At 55.8% G+C, this 25169-nt stretch overlaps 2 long non-coding RNA genes across 8 annotated transcripts in view; both read right to left on the bottom strand.

Moving 5' to 3' along the window:
• Nucleotides 1-312: 312 nt before the first annotated feature.
• Nucleotides 313-25169, bottom strand: part of LOC135315422 (uncharacterized) — a 56857-nt gene continuing 32000 nt past the window's right edge. The window contains exons 6-7 of one of the 4 annotated variants that reach the window (XR_010374881.1): nt 7861-7970; nt 313-559 (exon numbers count right to left, since the gene is read on the bottom strand). This is a non-coding gene — a long non-coding RNA (uncharacterized LOC135315422). Of the gene's footprint in view, nt 560-3182; nt 3334-6662; nt 7136-7860; nt 7971-24101; nt 24347-25169 lie in introns of those variants that run through there. The other 3 variants (XR_010374882.1, XR_010374884.1, XR_010374883.1) reach the window with 3 other exon arrangements.
• On the bottom strand, nt 7991-14389 carry LOC135315423 (uncharacterized). 4 transcript variants are annotated; one of them, XR_010374889.1, is made up of 4 exons: nt 14086-14389; nt 9585-9644; nt 8379-8509; nt 7991-8142 (listed from the first exon to the last, which is right to left on the bottom strand). It is a non-coding gene; the product is annotated as an uncharacterized LOC135315423 (long non-coding RNA). The 4 variants fall into 4 exon arrangements; XR_010374890.1 differs by having other exon boundaries at nt 7993-8142; nt 8446-8509; XR_010374888.1 differs by having other exon boundaries at nt 7995-8142; nt 8355-8509.

Raw genomic sequence — 25169 nt, 5'->3', positions numbered from 1 at the left:
CACCGGGGCGCCCCGCATGACATCATCACACCACCACCACCCCCCCCCCCCCCCAATTTTATTCACCCCCAAGAAGGGCACTAAACAAGGGAATCTACTCCAACCTGCAGCTCATTACTTTAATAGTGCCATTTACAAAGGTACACACACACACACCCCCACACCCCCCAGAAAAGGGGGAGCTCTGCTAAAATCTAAAAGGTGGGGCAGCCCCCCAAACAGCTGCAGCCCCCCCAGCCCCTGTCCGCAGGCTAGCGGCCGCCCCACGGCGGAGCGGGAGCGTGCCAGAGGACAGTGTCACATCTCTCTCGGGCTCTGCTCGGCCACGCTCCCGCGCTGGGATGGGCTCCCCGGGGCGACAAACAGCCCCGGTCCCTGGGGGCCCCGACTCTCCCCACCAGGCAGCCCTCGCGGCCGCACCTGCGGGGCACCCGCTGGAGACAGAGCCGGGAGCCCCCAGGCAGAGGGATGGCCCCTTACCTTCACCACGCTTAACGACCAGCAGGCAAACCCGGGCCGGGGGGCATCTCTTGAGCATCACGAGACACTGAGAAGACATCTGAAAAACAGAAATCCCAAACTATATTTCAGCACGTGAATAAAATAGCACAGAAGAAAATGGAGGAACTCAGTCAGCACAAGGGATAGGAAGGAAATTGAGCCGCAGCAAGATTCTGGGCAAACGGGTCACGTCAAAACACAACACCTCCTTTAAAAGCTAGAGGGACTGGAACACTTGAAAACGGTATTAAGACTAACCGATACCATTTTGAACAGATTCTTCGCGTAACACTGAACGCTCTGGCTGGTGCTGGAAAACGTCTCATCCCTTCCTTACGGCACCGCTGCGGGGAGATAACCCCGTGAGGCTGCGGGGCAAAGTTGTACCGGAACCGGAACCTCCGCTTACAGATCCGCCGCAGCAGCTACAGCCCTCGCCCTGCCGCCGCACGTCTTGCTGCCTGGCTCCATGAAGCCTGAAGCGAAGCGTCAAACTTGAAAGAGTAACGTAAAAAATTAAGAATAAATCTCAGTAATGCACTTTGTGCTGAGAAGGCGGGCGCGTGTTTACGCACATCCAATATGAGCGTCTAGGCTCTGAAAGCTTTCCATTTTCCTTCTGCGTTCATTTAACTCACACAGCCGTTCACACCCGCCATAAGATTATCTATCTCCAAAATACACAGCAGCAACGTGACTGGGGGGTTTTGGCGTGTTATGGAGTCGGGAGGGATGTCCGCCCAGCTGCCCCGCCCAAGAGATGCTGCTGAACTGCCAGGGAAACGCGCATCGAAAGCGAGACTGAAATAAAATACTTAAGAGCGCTCCCTCAAAATACTGGTGGGAAAAAACCGCCCCCACCCCAACATTCAGTCGCCCCTCGTTAAAGGGGAGAAATAAAACATAGCAGCAAGGAGCTGGACAGAGAGAGATGAGGACAAACAAATAGCACGGGTCTACGTGACAGAGAACGTGGAATTAGAACACAGAGAGGGGGAGCTGGACAGAGAGGGGCCGAGAGAAAATCTAGACGGGCTACGGCGGGCAGAGGCAGGAATTAAAACCTAGGGACAGGGAGCTGGACAGAGAGAGACGGAGATCACAGGGAACAGCGGCGGGTGCAGGAAGAACAGGAATTCATGAATAGGAAAAGGGAGCTGGACAGAGAAGAACTCAGAAAGGCAAGAACAGTAGCAGGGTACAGAGCAGAGCAGACGAACTAAAAAGCGCGGCGGGAGCGTTGAGGCAGACAGAGAGAGATTAAGAAAAAAGTCACGGGCTACGTGGCAAAGCAGGAGGAACTCAGAAACGGGGATGGCAACCAAGGGAGAGTGAGCTGGTGAAGGATAACGGGTATTCAAAGTGAGGGACGGGGAGCTGGGAAAAGCGAGGCAGAGAAAAACAGAATCACAGAGAGAATCACACAAAGCCAAAAAAGAAGAAACTGAACAACAGGAACAGGTGTCACCAAAGCGATGAAATCAACCAACCAGAGACGGTGTTCCATTACGGGAACACGGAGCGTACGAATCAGCGCATCTGTCGATCTGCATTTTAGTCCCTAGGCGATCGTTAATGTCAGCAGAACAACAGACAACGTGCTTCTGTCAGAAAAGGATGACAAAACGCGGTTTCGTGTAGCGCACTGAGAAAACTAGCCAAGACTGCCAAGATTAAGAGCCAAGAAGGTAAAAGGCAATTCTGGCAGGGGGAGATCGCGACCACCGACTCACGGACCACCACCGAGCCTGCGCAGTGATTTACATACGGAACGAGCCAGTTTGTACCGATCAGTAGACAGGACGATAATGAATATGTATGAATACGTAAAATTTTGATCTACAAATTCTACGGGAAAGGTGTGTGAGGTACGCACGCCAGGAGGAGCGATCCCCCGTGCATCTGGCGCCGTGAATAAAGAACGCCTGCTCTTTAATACTAGATTGGTGTTGAATAGATATTTCCGATTTTACCGTGTTTTTTGGTAACAGTTTTGGCACCCCAGATGGGAACCTGCTTTTGAATCTCGACGGATCCGCAGGACCGTGGGACCTGCAGTCAGCCCCAAGGAATTCTTGGGGAGAGCTTCCGATCCCCAGGCCAGAGAATTCTGAGAAAGATCCCCTGGACTGAAGTAAACAAGGCATTCGTTTAAGAAGAAACTTAGGTAGAATAATATGTGGCGTTAGCTTCCCACATAGGACAGGATAGTGGGTTTGAGTCCCACAGGCCTGCCCGTAAGGCGCGGCGAAAGCCACGCAGGGTTGGGGCCAAGAGGTACCTCGGTTGGTAAGTCTCTGCTAGGCGAAAGCCTGTGGAGCGGGACCCGAGGGTAGGGGGGTCTTCAACAGGGGGTTGAAGTCTCCAGGGATATCTAGCAGGGGGCTACAGATCCCAGTGGCGGATTCCCAGTGAGACCTCTAACGGGGGTTGGAGTCCCTCTGACTACTATTTGTGATAGTGCACTATCACAACTGCTAGTCGACTGGGAGATGGGAGCATTTCTGAGTAAGAAACCTATCCCACAGAGAACACCTTTGGGATGTACTTTGAAGCACTGGAAAGACATCGGGGGTGATGACCCACTAACTCGGAAACCATTAATTGAATATTGCAATCATTGGTGCCCAACGTATCAATTGGAAGGTGGGCACGAATGGCCAGAACAGGAGACATTGCAATATCATACCATCTTGCAATTAATGTTGTTTTGTAAAAAGGGAAGGCAAATGGGAAGAAGTGGCATATGTTGATTTGTTCTTTACACTGTGGAATCATCCAGCGTGGCAGAAACAGCGTGAGATATGTCCACAGGATTCTACGGCAATGTTTCTGAAAAGAGGAAAATGTGGTGAGAACTTGAAGTGTTGCTCTACTTGTGATACTGGATACTTCACTTGATGGAACTGACAAGAAAATAGTATTGAATACAGCCAGAAGGCAGGTGCAGGGAGCACATGCTAACAGGAATTTACAGAGAACAACGAATAAGAATTTTCCATCTACAAATCCCGAGTGGGACCCTAATCAGCCAGGACCCAGGGGAATGTTGACTAGATGTCAGAGACAGATTTTATTTGGAGTAAGACATGCAATGCCAAAAGCCATAAATTTTGACCCATTTATTAAGTGAGACAAGAATTAAAGGAGTCCCCTTCAGCCTTTATGGAAAGACTGAAGGTGACCACCAGAAAATATACTCATTTGAACCCAGAAAAACACAGAAAAAGCAATTCAGTCGGTCTCTATATTCATAAGACAATCAGCCCCAGATTGGGGGGGGTGGGGGGGGGAGTAAAAAAACCTTCAGAAACTAGAAGAACCTGAATCCAGAGATCTGGGTAAAATGCTTGAAGTAGCTTGGCATGAAGGAGACCAGAGGAATCAACCCTAGCTGAACACCTGGTTACACTGAAGCTAGGGAATGAAGAAATAGAATTTTTGGTAGATACGGGAGCCACTTCTTTGGTATTGAATACACGTAAAGAGAAAGTTGATCATAAACCAGTAGGTGTTGTTAGTGCGACAGGGCAAAGAAAAATTAGCCTTTCTTAGAGCCATTAAAGTTTAAATTGGAGAAGCAATGGGCAACTCACCAGTTTCTGTATATGCCTGAATGTCCACTGCCTCTGTTATGATGAGATCTATTAAGTAAATTAGATGCTCAAGTAACTTTTAAAGATGGAGAGATTAAATTACTAATACCAGAACAGAATCAAAAGCCACAGAGGCGAGAGCGTTTATGTTACAGGATTCCTCCAGGGAGGAACAGGTTCCCGAAGAAGTGGAAAACGTAGTAATTCCTTTGGTTTGAGCGAGCGGAGCTCCGGAGCGACCTAAGCGGGCAGAGCCGGTAAAAGTAACCTTAAAGCCTGGAGCCAAGCCGGTAAGGCAAAAACAATACCGTATTAAGCGAGAGGCTCGAAAAGGATTAGAGAAGTTAATTATAAATTTTTTTCAGAATATGAGCTCTTAGTAGAATGTGAATCAGAATATAGTACTCCTGTGCCGCCAGTAAAGAAATCTAGAGGCAAAGAGTATTAGCTGGTTCACGATTTAAGGGCTATATCTCAGGTGGTCCAAGATCTACATCCGGTAGTAGCTAATCCATACACTTTACTGACCTCTTTTAAAGGAGGAGCATAAATGGTTTACTGTACTAGATTTGAAGGATGCCTTCTTTTGCATACCTCCAGGCATAAAAAGTCAAAGCCTATTTGCTTTGGAATGGGAAAGCCCCACCACAGAATGAAAGACACAGCTAACATGGACCGTACTTCCACAAGGATTTAAAATTAGTCCTACGATATTTGGGACTCAGCTGGCAAGAAAAAAAATTAGAAATATAGAAATGTCTAGAAAAAACAGAACCCAGGGAGAGGCATACTGTTACAGAATGCAGACGACATTCTGATAGTGGCAGAAAGTAAAGAATAATGTTTTGAAATTTTTAAATTTTCTGGGCCAAGGAAGATGCGGAGTTTCCAGAAACAAAACCCAAATAGGAGAAGAAGCAGCCATTTATTTAGGATTTGAAATATCTCAGAGACAAAGACAATTAGAAAGTGAAAAGAAAGAAACTATTTGTCAAATTCCCGAACCTTGCGGCCCGAAGGAACTGAGAGCTTTTCTGAAAATAGTGAAATAGCGTCAGCTCTGGATTCTGAACTACAGACTGTATGTAAAACCATTATACGAGGCACTGAAAGAATCAAAGGATAAATATTTAACCTGGACGCCCGGATGCCAAACGGCATTCAAAGAACTGAAAAGAGCCTCAGTGATGGCCCCTGCATTAGGCCTACCCGATTTCGCTAAACCTTTTGAGCTGTTTGTCCACGAAAGACAACATTTAGCCCTTGGAGTGCTGACACAGCGACTGGGAACCTGGAAGAGACCCGTGGGCTACTTCTCCAAACAACTCGACCACGTGAGTAAAAGATGGCCTGGATGTTTACGGGCAGTGGCAACAGCAGCGCTGCCGATCCAGGAAGCCCCAAAGTTAACAATGGGACAAAAGATGACAGTATGTGTCCCGCACATAGCGGTGACTGTTTTAGAACAAAAGGGGGGTCGTTGGCTATCCCTTAGCAGAATGTTGAAATATCAAGTTGTTCTGTTAGAACAAGACCATGTGGAATCGAAGACTACTGCTATACTGAATCCTGTATGTTTTTAACAACAGAAAACCTTACGGACAATTTCGAACACGATCGCTTGCTAACTATTGAACAAGTCTATTCCAGCAGACCAGGCCTGAGACACAAACCTCTGGGAAAATCCTGATCTGGAGTTGTTTACAGATGGAAGCAGCTCTGGGCGAGAAGAGAATGGCCGGATATGCTGTCGTTATCACCGCCGAGGGAATGGAGTCAGGGGCGCTGCCTGCGAACACCTCAGCACAGAAAGCAGTATTGGTAGCGTTGAAGCGAGCTCTGCGAATGGCAGAAGGACGAAGGATAAATATCTAGACTGATTCCAAACATGCATTTGGTGTGATCCACGATCATGGAGCTACTGGGAAGGAAAAAGGACTGCCATCAGCCCAAGAATCATTGATACAGCATAAAGAAGACATTCTCCAACTTCCGGAAGACGTGCAGAAACCAAAAGAAGTGGCGGTAAAGCGTTGCAAAGCTCATCGATTCGGCCAGACGGCTGTAAACATAAGCAAACGATTGACAGATAAAGCTGCAAAGAGGACTGCAGAGCAAGGTATCCTTGCACTAGTACCAGTAAAACAGATCGGAATTCCAAAGTTGAAACCGAGATTATTATAATAAATTGGATGAGCAATTAGCAGAACAATTGGAAGCATCACAAAACACAGAGAGATGGTAGGTAACACCAGAAAAACAAGTAATAATAATAACAACCCCACAAGTTATGACAGAACTTGCAAAAGAAAAGCATGAGCAAACACATTAGGGTGTAGATGCTACGGTTTTGAGTTTAAAAGCATCTGTAGCGTGTGTAGGCATGACAAGAATAATTAAACCCATGGTAGCTAAGTGTCCAATCTGTCCTAGAAATAATCCCCTGAACCAAAGGAAACCACCTTTAGGAGTAACAAAACAAAAAATTCTCCCGGAAATTATTAGCAAATTAAGTTCTCTGAGTTACCCAGACAAAATAGATATAGCAGTATTTGTTAGTGATGATGGACAAATTTTCTAGTTGGCCAGAAGCTTTCTCGTGCTGCACCAACAAAGCTAGAGTAGTAGTTAAAATGTTGCTGAAAGAAATAATACCAAGATTTAGAGTGCCAACAGGAATGTCCTCTGGGAGAGGACCACATTTTTTTGCAGAGGTAGTTCAACAAATTAATAAAATTTTGGGTATAAAATGGAACCTGCATATGCCCTAGAGACCACAATCAAGTGAAAACTTTGAGAAGATGAACCAAACACTGAACTGACATAGTGGAATATTATTGATCTAGGATGGAAGTATTGAGAAAATGATTATTTCAAAACTTCCAAAGGGGGGAAATGTAACCAAAGCGATGAAATCAACCAACCAGAGACGGTGTTCCATTACGGGAACACGGAGCGTACGAATCAGCGCATCTGTCGATCTGCATTTTAGTCCCTAGGCGATCGTTAATGTCAGCAGAACAACAGACAACGTGCTTCTGTCAGAAAAGGATGACAAAACGCGGTTTCGTGTAGCGCACTGAGAAAACTAGCCAAGACTGCCAAGATTAAGAGCCAAGAAGGTAAAAGGCAATTCTGGCAGGGGGAGATCGCGACCACCGACTCACGGACCACCACCGAGCCTGCGCAGTGATTTACATACGGAACGAGCCAGTTTGTACCGATCAGTAGACAGGACGATAATGAATATGTATGAATACGTAAAATTTTGATCTACAAATTCTACGGGAAAGGTGTGTGAGGTACGCACGCCAGGAGGAGCGATCCCCCGTGCATCTGGCGCCGTGAATAAAGAACGCCTGCTCTTTAATACTAAATCGGCGTTGAGGAGTTGTTTCCGATTTTACCGCGTTTTTCGGTAACACACGGAGTCAGACCAAGAGGGCCAGAGAAAGACAAAATACCGACAGGCTACAGGACAGAGCAGGAGGAATAAAAAAATAAAAATGGAGCCAGAGCCAGGCAGAGAGAGGCGGAGAAAGAACAAGTAGCCACAGGCTACAGGACAGAGAGAGGGAGGACTGAAAAGACGGGGAGGCAGGGAGCCACTCAGAGCGAGATGGAGAAAGAGGGGGGGGGGTGCAAAAAAAAAAACTAAAAAAAATTTTGCAGCAGGTAAGGAAAGAGAGGGGGCCGGGGGAGAGACAGGGAGGGCCCAGGATGCACAAGAGAGGCAACGGGGCCCCAGTGGCCCAGGACTCACCGCGACTCTCGCTCTCAGCGCTGCTGGCACAATTTAGCCGTTCAGATGCTTCTTTCCCCTCCTCTCCGCCCTGCCTCTTCTGCAGCTCCAGACTCTAGGCCGTCCTCCACCTGAAGAGAATACAAGGGTGTCTCACAGCTCTTACGAGATGAGGCTTCCTAGGCACGTAGCGTAGCCTAGCTCGCTCGTGCCGGAGCTGGGGGCAGGAGCACAGGGCAAGGGGGGCCAGGGGAGGCTGAGGGGGAGCTCTGGTGAGCTGGGGAGTCGGCTATCTTCTGCACCCTGGGCAGGGGGAAAAGGTCATCCTCCTCCTCCTCCTTTCCCTCTTCCCTTCTATCAGCTCCTGGGTAACTCCTGGGGCTGCCCTCACCCGCTCGCCTTTAGCATACCAGAAGCCTGCCTCGGCAGGTCGTTTGAAGCTTCCCATCCCACCAGCCCCAGTAGTGCAGGCACACAAGGAGACACCCCTGCACCCACCAAAGGGGCTCGCTCACCTCGCCGGCAGCCCTAGGCCTCACCCGACACAGGGAATCGTGTCCGACACACCACCACGCTGCAGCAGGAGCGGAGGAGGCCTTTCCTTACCAGGAAGCAGCAACGAGCACGGCGACATCACCTCGCAGGCACCGCAGCATCGCAGGGCTGTCACCTGCGGAGAGAGCAATGGGGATCACAGGGACGCCACCGCGCGTGCGCGGCTCCCGGGCTCAGTACCCAACTCTGGTCGCTGGGCAGCAGCATTATCTGAATTACTCTTCTCGATTAATACCATCCAGAAACCGTAACTTGGCTGCATCCACAGAGCTTCTATTCCTCTGCACCTTTCCCCCTCGCAGCCCCAGCAGCACCGTTCATTGCCTCTGCACCAAACAGCAAAGCGTCTCGAGCATTTCAGTCCTTTCCTCTCGACTGCTTAAAAAAATCTGGTGCTTGCTACTGTCCATGCCACTGCCCCCCCCGCCCATGCCTGAGGGAGGAGAAGCAGCACAGCAAACCTGGGGAACAAGGTTGGGTCCCCCACCCCCGCAGAATAAGCCCCAGGAACTGCTTGTAGGCATGTGGCATCAGGGTTGTGATAGGGTTTTGTTTTGGTTTTCTTTTTTTTCCCTGCCTTCTTTACATAATGTATTAATTGGGGTTGCTTTTCCAAACTACTGAGTTCTGTGGGGACTTTTTGTGCTTTTACCCTACAAAAAATGGTCATTTTCACTTTCGGTTTTGTGCATGAGAATGGTTGGTGGGTGCTTTTAGGTGGTTGTTCCTTCCCCACCACCACCCTTTTTTTCCCTTTCCAGCTGCACAAATCCAGCTGGAGTTGGCTTTCCCAGAAGCCCCAAGTTGTTTTCTTTCCACCAGAATTCTTTCTGTTTTTTTCACCCCCCATTGCAGACCCAGAGTCAGGGGGTTTGAGGTATTTTTGTGCCCAGGCAGCAGCTCCCAGGCTGCATAAGCAGCCCCACAGGGGGAAGTCCCCGTTTGAGGGAATCGGCCCCAAATTGGGATGGGAAAGTGAAGACAAGGGAAAAAAAAACCTGAATAACCTGAAAAAGAACACCTACTCCAGCCCACCAAGCACCGGTCACCTTGCCTGACTCACCTCCAGGGCCCAGATCACGCTCGGCTCATCGCTTAGCGCCCTCGGATCACAAAAAAAAAGAGTAAAACCCATAATGGAGCCCTATAGCCATCAGTCACATCTTCCCTCCAGTACTACACAGACTCACCTTCTTCCAGCGCTCCCCTGGGCTCTCCTCCGTTGCCCTGCACGACTCATCCACCTGCACCTGGAAAAACAGTGTTACTGAACAAGTCACCTGGAGGCACAGCAACAGCTTAACCATTCCACAGCTCTTGCGCCCCCGTAGGAATACCATCTAGAGCCCAACTACAGCCTGCCGTTAAAGGAAATGCGTTAAATCAAACGTTAAGCCCTCGCACGTACAAGCCGGAACAGCAAACACACGGCACGCTCGCGCACCCAGGGCGCAGCCCGACGGAGGTCCACGCGCACCTCGCCGGTCTGATGCGGAGCCGCCCAGCATCCCTGCGAGCACAGCTGCAGGCGCAACAGCAGTTTCACCTACACCCATCTCAGCGCGCAGCGCTTCTGAAGCTTTAAGCTGAAAGCCCTACCTTGACCCTTGGCCACACTAGAAGCGAGCCGTGGCTAGGACTCCACAGAAACACAGCAACACAAATTGCACACCCACAGCGGCGACAGCCTTGCAGCTATTTAGACCAGGAACAACAGAGAAAAGTAAAACAGCTTCATCACCCGCACGGGAAAAGCAGCAGACGGAGACAAAGGGTCAGCATTCACAGCCCTTACAGAACACAGGCGTTCTCTCTCCTTCCACTCCTAAACCCATCCCCACTTAGGTCTAAATATCGCAGCCCTGCTGGGGCAATATCGAGAGCGGGGAACAAGAGCCCTGCCGCCCGCCGTTTGTGCGGCAGGACACAAAAACAGAGGGACATGTTTTGCCACACACAACCCTGAATCTCCTGAAAATTTATGTTTACCAAAAATAGCCATTTGGAACATATTCCCAAAAACATTCGGCAATGAAACGCTTACGTGCTTGACACCCGCACATTTTTGGGGAACTTGCTATTTGCTTCCTGGTTTTGCTGGTCTTCCCTCAGAAGTTCTACCTGCAGCCAAGTTATTCCCACCCGCCCGACCGGTTCAACCATTCACCTTCCTGGTATTACCAGCACATTGACACAGGCGAGGAACTTAACTGCTCTTCTAAAACTATCCAAATGACAATCACAGCCCTGAAAGAGGAGTGGAAGAGAAGAAAAGGAGAGATCAGGCAGCAAAGATGCCCTGCAGGCTGCTGCCAGCCAACACTGCACTCTTTTGTTAAAGCCACCCCACCCCCCCAAACGCAAAAAAAAAGCCCCATGACTTTGTGGAGTGCGGTTTTTTTTTCTTTTCCGCAGTCCTTCTGGAGCTCATCCCTGTCTCAGCATCTTGTCTTGTCAGAGCATGAAGATGCAGATGATCTGTATCCCGACGACATCTGCATGGGATGAATACATTTTCAGAAATAGACCAGATCTGTGAGACTCCTGTCACCTTTGTGGTTTTAATAATCATAACTCAATTTTGTCGACTGACACACTTGTGAGAACTAACTTTGAAACTTAGCCTCTCCTTGGGGAAAAAAACGTGTTAGACACCAAATGAAACTGATTCAGAGCTCCGAACCACGATGGAGCCGATAGAGCTGCTGTGACTTAGTTTGTATGATTAATTAATTGGTTAATAACTATCCTAAGCAGCACAGAAAGAAGAGCTGGACCCAAAGAGGGTGCGCTACGCTGGATCCAAAAAGCACCCTTCCTCCAGAGACCCGCCTCAGGTGGCGAGTTCGCTCTGGTGCATGCCGGCCTCCCGAACTTCGGGGTCCGATGTGACCGGACCCCCACCTCCGGGGAGGGTCCGCGTACCCTGCCCAACCCCTGCTTTCCCCTGCAGCCCCCAATGCCCCCACCCCACCCCAACCCCCCAGCCTGCACAAGCAGCCAAACCGGCTTCTGCTTTTGGCCCCCAAACCAGCTCACTTTGGGACCGTTTCTGAGCTAAAAAGCCCAGCTGCTGAGCCTGTTCTCAAGTCCCAAAAATGCAGCACTCGACCTCTGCTCCTCAGCCCAAAACCACACGACTTAGTCCCCTCGGTCAGGCCCTCAAAACGCACGACTCGATCTGTTTCAGGGCCCCGGCGTCAGCCACAGGAGCCTGCTCTCACGGCCCAGGAACAGAAGAGCTGCGCTCTCCCCGCTCAGGGACCAAACCAGCTGAGCCTGGCTGCGTCCCGGCCCCCTCCGCAGTCCCCACGGGCAACGCTCAGGGCCGCGGAGAGCGCAGCCACCCCGCAGCCCCGCACCCCCACGGCCCACGCGGGCACTGTCGGGGAGGCCTCGGGAACTGAACTGCGCGGGCCCGGCCCCGCACCCCGGCGGGGCAGCCCAGCGCCGGCCCGGCAGCGCTTTCCTCCTGCTCTCGCAGGCCTCGTTTCCCCGGCACCGCCGGGCCCGCACCCCAACCCCACAGGGGGCCGGGCCCAGCCCGCCTCCAGCAAACCGCGGCGGCAGCAGCCGGGGTCCCTGCCTGCCTCGCGGGCAAGGGGGGACCCGCCCGGCACCGCAGGAGCCCCCGCCGGGGTCGCCGCCGCCGCCCGACCCCGACGAGGAGCAGCCGAGAGCCGGGTGGGGCTGCCCCTACTTCCCCACGGCCGGGCACGGGCTCGGCCCCAAAACCCAACCACCGACCCACGACAGCGCTCGGCCCGGGGCCGCTGCTGCCCGCAACCCCCCCCCCCAGGGACTCCGCGGACCGGGAGACCCCACAGCCGAAACCCGCCGACCCACAGCGCGCCCAGCCACGCACGCGGCTCCTCACCTGCCCCCCGGCGCGGCTCCGGCTGCCCCACGGCCCGGCACGGAGCCGAACCCGGCCACCGGACCATCCGCCGCCCCCCCGCAACCCCCGGACGCTCCGGGCCGGTTCTCGTCCCTTTTCGCTCCGACGCCTCGAGCCGAGCCGGCCCCGCTCCTCCGAGCTACCGGCGGTGCCCGCTCTGCTGCTCGGGGCCGGGCCCTGTTCTCACCCAGCCGCGAGAAGCCGCCCCGGGGTCTCCTCGGTGCGTCCAGCCCCGTGCCGTGCCGGAGCGGGGAGAGCCGGGTACGAGCGCGGAGCCCTGGGGCAGGGGTTGCCCCAGTGCCGCCGACGGTGTGGGGGTGTGTGTCGTCCTCCCCCGCCCCACGCGGGGGGCGCACACACGGTACACCCGCGGGCAGGGGCATCCCCGGGGAGCCGTGCGGCCGGGCTGCGCCGTAGGAGGGGAAGGTGATGTTGGTTTCCCATTTTCCCCGCAGCCTGATCCTCCCCCCTCCCCCGTACTGAGTTGCCCCCCCCGCCCACCCCTTCCCGCGCGTTACAGCCCGCGAAAAAGCTTTTAACAACCCCATCGACAACACTCCCTTTATCCCTCTTCCAGCAGCAGCAGCAGCGAGAGATTAAGCCAACTGCAGCAGAGAGGAGGAAGGCAAGGAGAGCCTTTTCAAGCAAGGGCAGGACAAAAATGCACGGCGTGGACAGGCACAGGAGAGGCTGCGTTATCTGGAAAGCACAACACCTACCCAAGGGCAGAAAATAAGGAACGAATCGTTTGCAAGGAGCTGCAGCAGACAGATCACCTTTTTCTTTATTGCTCTCCTGCCCTTTGTTATCCAAAGCGATAGGCTTCACCACCGGGCAGAAAATAGCTGCCTAGATTTACACGGACAACCAGAAACAATCAAGCCACCCAGGAAAAAGTTCACAGCAGAGGTATAACACATCAGCAGCTAAAACATTTGTTACGCAGGCACAACCAGGCACTAAACAAAGGCTTTCCAACATTGGAGATCTAGAACAGGTAGACATTAGCACAGAAGCGCAAGGGGCTCCGTCACCCTGCGCAAATCTCCCCGTGCCTACACACGCACACGTTCAGAAGTTTTTTATCAGAAAACGCCCGACTGAGCCATTTGCCACAGTCACGAGACTCACGACATGACACACGAGGTGGGCCCAGAGTTTTAAGGCAAAAATACCTCCCCCGCCCCCCACCCGAGATCTTTCAGGCTCCAGACCTGCCATCTCCCCGCACCAAACCTCCCCGGCCAAAGGGTTTCAGGTGGCCCAAAACACAGTACACAGAAAATAAACGGGGAAAGCCCTACATTGTGCAAAAGCGAACGATGCCCGACCAGGGCTTCTCTGCGGGGCCCGAGCTCGGCACGGAGCCCCCACCCGGCACGGGCACGGGCCCGGGGCCGGCACGGAGGAGCCAGCCCCCCCCCGGCACGAGCCCGGCACGGAGGAGCCAGCCCCCCCCCGGCACGAGCCCGGCACGGAGGAGCCAGCCCCCCCCCGGCACGAGCCCGGCACGGAGGAGCCAGCCCCCCCCCGGCACGAGCCCGGCCCCGGGGCCGGCACGGAGGAGCCAGCCCCCCCCCGGCACGAGCCCGGCCCCGGGGCCGGCACGGAGGAGCCAGCCCCCCCCTCCCCCGCCCGGCCCCGGGCCCGGCGCGACGGAGCTCCCCCCGCCCGGCACCGAGCCCGGCCCGGGCCGGCGACGGAGGCCCCCCCCGCCCGGCCCAGGGTCGGGCCCGCACGGAGCCCCCCCCACCCCCGGCCCACACGGAGCCCCCACCGCTGCCCGAACTCACCCACCAGCGCTCTCCGGCCCCCGGCTACGGCCGCGCTGCTCTCTCAGGCGGCTGCCGCAGACGAGGATCGGGAGCCGCCAGGCCTCCAGGAGTCCCGAGGGGATGCCGGCCACCGCAGGGGATGGCTGCCTGCGGCCGGACTGCCGCGGCGCTCCCCGCCCAGCTCCGAGCAGTCTCCGCCGGCCACGGGCTTCCCACGCCGGGCCGCAGAGGGGCCCCGGCACCGCAAAGAGACCCCTCGCGACCCGGCCGCCCCACGCACCTCTCCCACCTCCGCTCCGCCGCGCACGCGCCACCGGAAGCCCGGGCCCCGCGGGGCGGCCCTTAGAGGGCGGCCGGAAGGACCGGCCCCCACCGGCCCCGCCCCCGCGCCGGACCGCCCCCGCGCCCAGCCGGTGAGCGCCAGCGCCCCCTGCTGGCCGGGCCGCGCTCAGCTCGCGAGGGCGCCGAGGGCCGGGCGGGGCGGGACGCGCCGGCTCGGGGCCGGCTCCTTTCGGGGCGAGCGGGCGAGCGAGAGACCCCTGCGGGCCCCGGTCACGGCCGGGCAGAGCCGCGCGCCCTCCGGGAGCGGCTGAACGGGGCTGCCGCTCGTGACACGTACCGAGCCGTCCGCGACGGGAGCGAGCAGAGGAGGAAGGGGCCGGCGGCCGCGGGGCCCTGCCCGCAGGCACGGGGGGGGGGGGGTGCGGGCTGGGGCCCGTGGGGCCGCCCTGCTGGGCCGCTGCCCTGCGCCGCACCGCGCTGGGGGCTGGGGCCCGACCGGCGCCGGGGGACCGGGGGCAGCCACGAGCAGGGGGCCTGAGCTTAGCCACGGCCTGCAAAACACCCCGCAGCGTGAGACGCTGCGAGGCCAAGGTGGTCCTTGGCAATGGGGGCGCCTGGGCTCGGCCTCCGCCGTACCCGTCCTGGGTCTGCGTGGCGTTCCAGGGGAACGGTGTTCTCCTTGTGCGGAAGGTGGGCTGGCCGTTCGGCCGTGCCCCGGCCGTTACCGATACTGCCAGAGGCGCTCGCACGCTCTGGCCCGTTACTGCTGCGGTACCGCGCCGTAGCCGAAAGAAGAGGTGTTGTGTTTTATCACAGAAAAGCCTCCTACGGTCAGTGGAAGAAATAACCTCCTTCCGTGGCACTGACTCTTTTCGTCCAGTCCATAGCCGGCTTTCGGCTTTTGTCTTTACAGCATTCAGTTTGCTTTCTGCCAAGCTTTCTACCTGCTGTGAAACATTTGGATGTTTTTTTCCTGTTGCTTTTTTTCCCCCCTACTTGCTCCACAACTCCCACACCAACCACCCAGCGCGGCTCGCCTTTCAGCCCCCAGACCCAGGAGCCTTGCCCTGGGACGGCCCGTACATGTCAGCAGAGTTGTTCCAGCTCTCACCCTGTCCCTACCCAGCTGAGGACGTCTGTGTCCGTGGCAGACACCCAGACACTGCCCCTGCAGCATGGCAGTCCCCTGCCCCATCAGTGAAAACTGCGGCAATATCGGCTAAGTTTAAAAGCGTCGGCAGGAGGTGCAGGATACGTAAATAAAGCGGCGGTTGGCTGCCGGGTATGGGTGCGATATAAATACATTTTGTTTACAGGCCTTCGTGCCTATTCAGCGTTGAACGGCACTGCAGCCCACCCACCCCGGGGCTCACGGGGCTCGGAGAAGGGTCTCTCCAAGGGCACAACCTAAGGCAGCGCAGGAAGCCCAGCTGCCACGCTCCCAGTCGCTACGGGACGCTTGCTTACAGCTACACCGACGAGGGTGCGGATGAGGCTGGAACTAGCAGAAATGCTGACTCTTCTGGCCTTTTATTTGCGGAAGGCACAGCGCGCGAGCCTCGGCGGCTCACAGGAGAAGCGTGCGGCGCTGCCGGACTCTCATTCTCAGCTCACGTACTACTGCCAAAGCTCCTGCCCTGTGCTGTGCCAGATGCCGGCTGGCGTGAGCACCTGGGCTCCTGAGGGACCCCCTTGTCCTGAGAGCCAGAGGTACTCGCTTCCCTTTGCATGAGGCCTGTAGGAGATAGACCCTGCAATTTAAAAAATCTGTATCAAACGTGGCAGACTCAAAGGGGGGCATTTTAAAAAAGGCAGGTTTGTTTTCTTTTTTAACTTTACGATCTACAGCCTAGCAAAGAGCTCCCTTTCAGTGTCAGTCGCTTGGCCTTCTCCCCTACTGACGAGGTCCCAGCCTCCCGGTGAGATCTCGCTGGAGATATTCTCAGTTTCCCTCAGGTACGGGGCTGCCCTGGCCCGAGGCCAGCGAAGAAGCTGACTTTGCCCGTGCCTGAATCAGCAACACGTCCAGCAGGCGACTTGCAGAGCCCAGGGAACCCTCGTAAAGAGGTCTGGGGGTGGGCCGCGCCACATCTGCGGCATCGGCCGTGGGAAAGGACCGGCGCAGTAAAGCAGGTGGGTGAAACCGCGGTCCGCGCCAGTACGTGCTGCTGCCTGGGGCATGGCTTTGCTGCGGGTCAAGTCAGATGCTCTCTGTAAGAGTCAGTCAGGGCAAAGGCCGCAGCAGATGTCTTTTCTGCTCATTTTAACAAAGGCTGGACGGAGCCCATAGAGGAAGGCACTACGCGTCTTGCTGGGTCTGTTTGCCTGCCTTCTCGTAAGCCGTCGCGGAAACTTGCACGAGCAAAGCCTGTGCAAGCTGATGACAGCCACGCACGGTTGAAGAGGGAGCAGACGGTGAGAGCAGAGGTGCGCGCTCAGGCTGTGCGCTGGAAGCTAATGCTAATGCTGCAAAATAAAGAGTGGATTTTCTTTTTTGGGTTTAGGTGAGCGCTAAACATGACATGTGCGTGTGTGCGTGTGTCTCTCGCAGGTTTTTGTCATACACCCCACCCCCCCGCCCCAAAAAAACCACCCGCACATGCCACGCGTTAAACAGTGGTTTTCCATTGTACTTAGACGTGCTTACATAGGTGTGTTGGTTTTTTTCTTTTTTAATGCAGAAACAGCAATACGATAGATTTAATACAGCTAGCAATTAGATGGGTGTAGCTTTAGAGCATCGGCTGTTTACAAAGCAACTGCACACCTTCTTTAACTCACAGTTTAAACAGGTAAACTTGCAGTGCATCACACGTGCTTTGTACAGTCACGGTCCACACGGCAGGCCAGATGCTTCCCCCTGCCTTGTCCTTGTTCCCCCGACTCCGACGGGACCGCCGAGGCCATCCTGGGGACAGCGCCGCTTTCTAGCAGCTGGGTTGCTTGCCTGGACGCCCCACAGACAAACAGTCATTTCCCCACTGAACCTCTTCTCAAATATTTTCCTAGCCCTGCAGGCCCCAGGTCCTTTGGTTCATATTTCCTTTTTTCCGGGCTTGATGCACAGGACCGACGATTTCCAGAAACAGAAACAGAGGCTGATTCAGTCCAGGCTAAACATTCTCTGACCTAAACCAAACTGCCTTCGAAGAGATAGCTGTACTGTAGGCACCACCTCGGGAACAGAAGTTGCCCTGTCATTAAAAAAAAAAAAAAAAAAAAAGCAGGAAAACAAGGCGTTTCAGGCTGAGGAGGCTGAACGGTGTGCTGGGGGCGGTGGGGGGCTGGAAAGAAACAGTTCAGACGATTAGAGCGAGCTTGGCGTTGCAAAGCGTGCCATTATTTTTAATTCGGCAGTCAGAAGAAAATAGATTCTGACACTGATTTCCTGCGTGCTGCGGGAGTTCTCTCCTCAGCATTCCTGTGCACCATTTTACTTTTGTGTCCCGTCCGCTTCGCTTTTGTGCTGTAGCTCTCCGGTTCTAGCTACGCTTCCCACCACCCCCATTACGCTTTGACAAGCCCAGCTCTCACTGTGCTTCCCTTCCCTTCCCGTATGCGCGTGCAGGGAAAAGCCCGCGCGTCTGCCACTACAGGACCCGCTCTGGGGGGCAGGAGAGATGACGACGCTCCCTGACAGAGGACACAGCTGAGGGGCGGTCCGCCGGGGCTGGGGAGATGGCAGCACCTTCCCTCAGCTGCCCCATCCGAGCACAGGTGCAGGTGCGCACTGAGGAGAGACAAGCAGGCAGGAGCCGCAGAGCGAGAGAGAAAATAAAATTCACGGGTGGGTGCTACTTGCGTCTCATTTTTAGCGCAAGACATTAATTCTCAGCACATTCTTGGAGCTGCCCCTTTGGGACTCACGGAGAAGAGGGAGGTTGGCCACGCGGTGCAGCCCAGCTCTGCTTCCCCTAGATGGTTTTACTGTTCAGCTGTTGCCCTAATCTGGCCGGTACCCCCGCAAAGAGTTTGGGATTTCTGCTGCCTCTCCGGGCCAGCCACAGACCCCGACTTCATCGCAGCGAATGACCCTGCACTCGTCAGAGCGGTTGCCGAGTCACATCCCGCTGCCTTCCCTGCAGAACTGGAGACCCTTTTTCAGCCCTTGCCCCCTCTTCTCTCAGCTCGTCGCCCATCCCTTTATCAGTGCCGGCACCGATCCTGCCTCCAGCTCGCCCTGTCCCCACCTGCGAGCGCCCAACAGGAGCTAAATGTCTCCTCAAGGATGCACGGAAGAGACGCGCAGGTAACCCAGCACAGACCCCCTGCAAACATCTTCTTTCCATTTGCTTTCCTCTCCTGACACGAAGGGATGACTTAGGAAAAGCGTACTGCTCGCGTTTCACATGCACCGCTTCTACTTTCACTCTCGCTCTCCTTGGCAGTAATTAATAGCGGTGGCGGGGGGGGCTGGGGCATTCCCCCAAAGCGGCTGCGGTTACATCCGGGCGGTTGTGGCACTCCATTAGCTCTGTAGTTTTTAAATCTAAATCTTCTGGAATTGTTAGTTCTGGTCAGGAATCACCCGTACCTGCAAATTTTCTTAATAGCTACGCTTGACCCCAGCCACTGTTTAACAGCTCACCTTTATTTCTCTTCATTTAAGAACCTAAAGCTTCGTTTACTGCTTGGGTTGGAAGCAGGAGCTGTCGCTGCCTCTGAACTTTCTAACAGCCCTGTTACAATTTCAGTACTACCCGCTCCCAATTTAGCTTTCCGGGTCGATTTTCATTCTAGATTCTAAAATTTCCTTATTTTGTTTCTGATCAGGAGTCATTAATGCCTGCAGTTGATTTAATAACGGCTGCATTTAGATTGAGCTATTAATGACTCGCAACTCTATTTATGGCATAAAAAAGGACTGCCTTTATTTTTTTTAATTACAGATTAGGAATAATGACTGCCTGGTTTGTTCAGTAATAGCTGCGATTAAATTGAGTCACGACTCCTCCCTAAATAATATGTGTTTATTTGCACTCCTACAATTTAACCTCCCCTTCACCGGTCAGGGGCACCGACAAGTGCCCGCGCGTACCTCCGCGCCCCCTGCGCCGGCTCCCCAGGGAGCAGCCTCGTACCCTGACCAGAGTCTGCAGCGGCCCGTTGTCGGCCCAGCTCCTCGCCCTCGAGCGGCGGATCCGCTGCTGCCCAGAGGGGACGGAAATGGCGCGGGGTAAATGATAATGTGAAATGATAAACGAATAAAATGATCTCACAAGGGGGAAGAAAACCAGCAAAGCAAAAACCAAACCCCAGACAGAACACCATACCACTAAACCGCCTCACCGCCCCCTCAGCGCCCAAAACAGCATCCCGGGAGAAAAAAAGCAAAGCAGGCCACAAGGGACCTTTCTAGTACAGCTGCTGCCAAAGAGCGCCAAGCTCTGGAAGCCTTACCTCAGGCAACGCCTCCGCTTCTCTAAACGCCAGAGCACGCCTGCCCGGGGGGCTGAGACAGCCCCAGAGCTGCGACCGCCCGAGGGAACACGGGAGCCCCGGCGCCAGAGGAGCCCGGGGGCAGCGAGAGCTGCCCGAGCCCCGGCTGGGGCTCTTCGACCCCCGGGCCCCGCCCCCGCCCTTCCCACAGCGCCCCGCGAAAGGGGCGGGCCGAGCCCCCCGAGGGGGGAAGGCCCCGGGAGCCGTACGGGAGCCGCCTGGAGCTCCCGGCGCGGGAGGGGGGGGGGAGAGAAAACACCCACACCGAGCCCCCCCCCGAGCGGAGCAAACACAGGCTCGGGCCGTTGCCGGGGGGCGGGGCCTGTCGCTAAGGGGAGAGAGCCGGCACCGCCCCCCGGGCCGTTGCCAGGGGGCTGGGCCTGTCGCTAAGGGGAGAGAGCCGGCACCGCCCCCCGGGCCGTTGCCAGGGGGCGGGGCCTGTCGCTAAGGGGAGAGAGCCGGCACCGCCCCCCGGGCCGTTGCCAGGGGGCGGGGCCTGTCGCTAAGGGGAGAGAGCCGGCACCGCCCCCCGGGCCGTTGCTAGGGGGCTGGGCCTGTCGCTAAGGGGAGAGAGCCGGCACCGCCCCCCGGGCCGTTGCCAGGGGGCTGGGCCTGTCGCTAAGGGGAGAGAGCCGGCACCGCCCCCTGGGCCGTTGCCAGGGGGCGGGGCCTGTCGCTAAGGGGAGAGAGCCGGCACCGCCCCCGGGCCGTTGCTAGGGGGCTGGGCCTGTCGCTAAGGGGAGAGAGCCGGCACCGCCCCCCGGGCCGTTGCCAGGGGGCGGGGCCTGTCGCTAAGGGGAGAGAGCCGGCACCGCCCCCCGGGCCGTTGCCAGGGGGCGGGGCCTGTCGCTAAGGGGAGAGAGCCGGCACCGCCCCCCGGTCCGTTGCCAGGGGGCGGGGCCTGTCGCTAAGGGGAGAGAGCCGGCACCGCCCCCCGGTCCGTTGCCAGGGGGCGGGGCCTGTCGCTAAGGGGAGAGAGCCGGCACCGCCCCCCGGGCCGTTGCCAGGGGGCGGGGCCTGTCGCTAAGGGGAGAGAGCCGGCACCGCCCCCCGGGCCGTTGCCAGGGGGCGGGGCCTGTCGCTAAGGGGAGAGACCCGGCACCGCCCCCCGGGCCGTTTGGCCGCACGGTGGCGGCAGAGAGCTAAAATGGCGCCACTGCGCATGCGCGGCTGCCCGCCTGCAGTACCGCTGTTTGGTCGCACGGTGGCGGTAGAGAGCTAAAATGGCGCCACTGCGCATGCGCGGCCGGCCGCCTGCAGTACCGCGGTTTGGTCGCACGGTGGCGGCAGAGAGCAGGAAAGGGCGCCACTGCGCATGCGCGGCTGCCCGCCTGCAGTACCGAGGTTTGGCCGCACGGTGGCGGCAGAGCGCTAAAATGGCGCCACTGCGCATGCGCGGCCGCCCGCCTGCAGTACCGCGGTTTGGCCGCACGGTGGCGGCAGAGAGCAGAAAAGGGCGCCACTGCGCATGCGCGGCCGCCCGCCTGCAGTACCAGCATCTGCTTGCACGGCAACAGCAGCGGCCAGAGGAAAACTTCCCCCTCGGGAACGGGCGGCTTCCCGTCTGCAGTACCCGGTTTTGATCGACCGGTGACTGCCGCGATCGGATAAGGGGCGGGTGGAAATCTCTACCAGGGTAGCGGAGCTCCCGCCTGCAGTCCCGGGGCTCGGTCGCTCGGTGAAAGCAGCGAGCAGAAAACAACAGGTGGCCAGTGCGCATGCGCGGCTGCCCGCCTGCAGTACCGCGGTTTGGCCGCACGGTGGCGGCAGAGAGCAGCAAAGGCGCCACTGCGCATGCGCACTGTCCTCCCGCCTGCCCCACTCGCCCCCACCCCACGCCCGAGGGAGGAGAAGCAGCACAAACCACCTGGGGAAAAAGGTCCCCTTTCCCACCCCCACACCCCCCCCGGAGTAAGCCCCATCAGTTGCTGTAGGCCTGCGGCATCAGGGCTGGGACAGGGAGAGCAGCAAGTCAACACGTCCTGGAGGGTTAAAGAAGAAAATCCATCAGGGGAACACAGCTGCCCTTCTGAAGGCAGGCTGCCCGGGGTGAGGGGGGCAGCTGTGCGTCGGGGCACAGGGCAGCCAGGCAGACCAGATGCCAGCGGCTGCCCTGCAAAGGAGTTGTGCGCTGCTGAGCCTTGGGCTTCGTTGGCTTGGCAGCGCCTCGCCTCGCCACTGCTCATCCTGCGTAAGCACGAGGCTTCAGCGAGCACAGAACAGGAGGCCAGGGGAAGCGGGGGGGAGGAATGTCACCGGGGAAAAAAAGTCATGCAGGGGGGCCATCTCAGGGGACAGCGTCTGGGAGGGCACAGACACACGCAGAGGGAGGGCGGGGGAGGAGGCGGACACTGCCGGACAGGGGCATGTCTGGGCAGACACGCCATGGGGAACATGCATGGGGATGACTGACACCAGGGGGGTCCCCCCAGGATAATCCACAACGGGCAACTCACCTGGGCTCACCTGCAGCAGATGATCCGCTCCAGATAACCGACCCACTCCGGAGAATCCATTCCGGATAAGCCCCAGCAATGCCCCTCAAACTGCTGCTGTTTCACCCCAAATTTTCCCCAATTTGGGGTTTTTGGGGCGGTCGTTTGGTGGTGCTGATTTCTGTTTGGATGGCTTGGCTTTTTTTGTTGTTGGGGTTTTTGGGGGTTTTACCTTATGGAAAAGCAAAAAAAGCCAAAGGAACAAAGTTGGGATTGCTTTTCCAAACGGTTCACTTCTGGGTCTCTTTGGCCCTTTCCACAACAAAGAAATCGGTGATTTTTGCTCCTGGTTTTGTGCATGAGAATGGTTAGTGGGGTTCCACCCCACCCCACCCCCCCACCGCTTCCCCCCCCCCCCCCCCTTTCCAGCTGCACAAACCCAGCAGGAGTGGGCTTTCCCAGGAGCCCCCAATTGTTTTCTTTCCCCCAAACCTGTTTGGGTGTTTTGCCTGTTTGGGGTTTTTCACCCCCCACTGCAGACCCAGACTCGAGGGCTTTGGGGTGTTTGTCTGCCCTGGCAGCAGCTCCCAGGCGGCCTGCGCAGCCCCAGAGGGGGAAGTCCCCATCTGGGGGAATCGGCCCCAAATCGGGATGGGAGAGGGAGAACGGGAAAGGGGCAGCATTTGAAAGCGCTTTTGTGTCTTCAGTTGATTGGGGGGGTGGGGGTGGGGTGTGTGTCCAATTTTTAAATCCTCTCTATAAACATCTCTGTCAACATGGTTTCTTTGCATTTTAAAACCTTATATAGCATAGACATTTGCACTTGTGTGTCTGCTTACACATCCTTACAGAGTACATCTATAGTTTATATATACTATCTATTTTACATTTACATACAACACCTGTTTAGACTTAGCTATTAAATTTACACTTACACCTACTTAGGCTATTTACACTTACACAGAATATCTATTTACACATACCTGTTCAGACTTCCATATTAACACGTATATAAACCACCTATTTAGGCTAGCTATCTGCTTACTTACCCTTTGACACTTCAATCTTTTTCGACGTCTCTATTTAGACATCTACTTACAGTTATACCTAGGCTTATTTCACTCTATATAACCTCTATTTAGATTACACATCTGCTTAGACTATGTAACACACACTAAGCGTAGATGCTCGCTCTAGCCAGACTTTCTTCTGCTTTGAATTCCTTCATCTGTCCTTTTTCTTCATTTTAAACTCCTTTGTTGTTTAATTTAGATATTTAGACAGTCGAGTTACTTTTGTGTTTTAAAACCCTGTATCTCGATGTAGAATTTCTGTATCCTGAAATACGTTATATAATATAGGAGAGAGAAGTTCTTATTTTATATATATTGACATGTAATATTAATTGATAGATGTATAAAGGGATTTTAAAATAAGAGGGTTTTGTAATAGCCCCCCTGAATTTTCAGGCATTTGGGGGCTGCAACCCCCCTTTTTGGGGGGGAACCCCTACATGACGCCCCCACTCACCTGTTCCTCTGACGCATTATCAGCTCCCCCAGTGACACCGGGGCGCCCCGCATGACATCATCACACCACCACCACCACCCCCCCCCCCAATTTTATTCACCCCCAAGAAGGGCACTAAACAAGGGAATCTACTCCAACCTGCAGCTCATTACTTTAATAGTGCCATTTACAAAGGTACACACACACACACCCCCACACCCCCCAGAAAAGGGGGAGCTCTGCTAAAATCTAAAAGGTGGGGCAGCCCCCCAAACAGCTGCAGCCCCCCCAGCCCCTGTCCGCAGGCTAGCGGCCGCCCCACGGCGGAGCGGGAGCGTGCCAGAGGACAGTGTCACATCTCTCTCGGGCTCTGCTCGGCCACGCTCCCGCGCTGGGATGGGCTCCCCGGGGCGACAAACAGCCCCGGTCCCTGGGGGCCCCGACTCTCCCCACCAGGCAGCCCTCGCGGCCGCACCTGCGGGGCACCCGCTGGAGACAGAGCCGGGAGCCCCCAGGCAGAGGGATGGCCCCTTACCTTCACCACGCTTAACGACCAGCAGGCAAACCCGGGCCGGGGGGCATCTCTTGAGCATCACGAGACACTGAGAAGACATCTGAAAAACAGAAATCCCAAACTATATTTCAGCACGTGAATAAAATAGCACAGAAGAAAATGGAGGAACTCAGTCAGCACAAGGGATAGGAAGGAAATTGAGCCGCAGCAAGATTCTGGGCAAACGGGTCACGTCAAAACACAACACCTCCTTTAAAAGCTAGAGGGACTGGAACACTTGAAAACGGTATTAAGACTAACCGATACCATTTTGAACAGATTCTTCGCGTAACACTGAACGCTCTGGCTGGTGCTGGAAAACGTCTCATCCCTTCCTTACGGCACCGCTGCGGGGAGATAACCCCGTGAGGCTGCGGGGCAAAGTTGTACCGTAACCGGAACCTCCGCTTACAGATCCGCCGCAGCAGCTACAGCCCTCGCCCTGCCGCCGCACGTCTTGCTGCCTGGCTCCATGAAGCCTGAAGCGAAGCGTCAAACTTGAAAGAGTAACGTAAAAAATTAAGAATAAATCTCAGTAATGCACTTTGTGCTGAGAAGGCGGGCGCGTGTTTACGCACATCCAATATGAGCGTCTAGGCTCTGAAAGCTTTCCATTTTCCTTCTGCGTTCATTTAACTCACACAGCCGTTCACACCCGCCATAAGATTATCTATCTCCAAAATACACAGCAGCAACGTGACTGGGGGGTTTTGGCGTGTTATGGAGTCGGGAGGGATGTCCGCCCAGCTGCCCCGCCCAAGAGATGCTGCTGAACTGCCAGGGAAACGCGCATCGAAAGCGAGACTGAAATAAAATACTTAAGAGCGCTCCCTCAAAATACCGGCAGGAAAAAACCGCCCCCACCCCAACATTCAGTCGCCCCT

This window comes from Phalacrocorax carbo, chromosome 11 (genome assembly GCF_963921805.1).
Source record: "Phalacrocorax carbo chromosome 11, bPhaCar2.1, whole genome shotgun sequence".
Taxonomy (NCBI): Eukaryota; Metazoa; Chordata; class Aves; order Suliformes; family Phalacrocoracidae; genus Phalacrocorax; species Phalacrocorax carbo.
Note: the sequence above shows the minus strand (reverse complement) of the source record. Positions and strands in the feature narration are given on the sequence as shown.